Genomic DNA, 1,767 nt, shown 5'->3' on the forward strand with positions numbered 1-1,767 from the left:
TTAGTTCAATGAGAAGAAAAGTTTTTACTAATACTGTTTAGACAAGATATCATGTCTGCATCTTGTCTTCTGAATAACTACTATGAAGACAAAAATATGCAATGTATTAATTATTGTAACTGTCCTACTAACCTGTTTTGAAACTGTTTCATTGCTTTTTCTCATTAAAATGAATTGAAAAATTGTATTTTTTTATAAACTAGTTCTGCACATTTTGAAAATCAGGACAAAAAATTATTGGCCAGGCATGGTGGCCACACCTGTAATCTGAGCACTGAAGAGGCAGAAGCAGGAGGATCACCACAAATTCCAGGCCAGCTTGGGCTACAAAGATCAGCTTGAGCTACATAGCAAGATCTTGTCACAGAAATTTTAAAAAAGGAAAAAAAATTGACAGCAACTTCAAAAAGAATAAAATAGTTAGAAATAAATTCAACAATACAGCATAGGAAAAAATGAAGAGTACAAGACATGATTGAAAATTATTGAATGAATGACTTGAATAAGTAGAAGGACATTCTACAATGGTAAGTTGAAGGACAAAACTGTTAGGATGACAATATTACATAAACTAATGCAATTCCCAAAAGAATTTCATTGACTCTTTTTATTCAAATTAAAAAGCTGATCCTAAAATTAATATTTAAATGGAAGTACCCCAAAATAGCAAAATAGTCTTTAAAAAAAAAAAGGAAAACAGTTGGAGTATACATAGTTTCAATTTAAACTTACTACAAAGCTGGAAAACAATGCAGTAGTAACAGCACAGGGAGAGACACAGAAATTAATGAAACCTTATTGGGAGTCTAGCAACTATAAATTGATGTTCAGGGTTCAGGAAGACAAATCACTTTCAACAAACAATATGGGGTCAAGTAGATGTCCACATGCCAAAGAAAGAGTTGTGCACCTCTCTCGAATTATATACAAAAATTAAATCAAAATGAACCACACAACTAACTAAAACAGCTAAAACTATAAACTTTTAAAAAGAATCAATCTTCATTAGGCAATAGTTTCTCAGATAAAACATCAAAATAACAAGTGCCAAAGGAAAACATAGACAAATTAAATTTTATCACATTTGAAAAGCTTTGTGTTTCAAAAGACACCAGTAAAGGGCCAGCCAAATAGCTCAGTGGATTAAAGTGCCTGCAAGCAGGCGCAGGTGCCAGGGGTTCGATCTCTGGGCCTGCCAGGCTGGCTCCACCCCCTGGGGCATGCTGAGATAGCAATTGAGACTGGGCATGGTGGCACACAACTGTAATCCCAGCTCTTGGGAGGCTGTAAACAGGAGAATCACTACAAGTCTGATCTAGTAGTGAGACCTTGAACACCCTGTAGAGACTTCCCTATAATACAAAAAAAAAAAAAAAAAGACACCAGTAAAAAAGTGAAAGAGTAACCAACAGACTGAGAGAGAATATCTGCAAATCATGTATCTGATAAGGGATGTGTATACAGAATATCTAAGAAACCCTTACAACCCAACAATGAAAACACAAACAATGTAATTAAAAATGAGAACAGATCATCTTGTTTTCCAAAGAAGACATTAAGATGGTCAATGAGCACATAAATAGATGCTTAATGCCACTGATGATTAGGGAATTTCAAATAAAACACAGTGAAATGCGACTTCACACCCACTAGCATGGCTGAAATAATAATTTAAAACAACCAATACCAAGTTTGTGCAGAAATCAGAATTATCGGGGCCAGGGAGATGGCTCAGTAGAATAAGCGCTTCCCTGGCAAGCACAAGGG

This window comes from Octodon degus, unplaced genomic scaffold (assembly GCF_000260255.1).
Source record: "Octodon degus isolate 3935 unplaced genomic scaffold, OctDeg1.0 scaffold00012, whole genome shotgun sequence".
Taxonomy (NCBI): Eukaryota; Metazoa; Chordata; class Mammalia; order Rodentia; family Octodontidae; genus Octodon; species Octodon degus.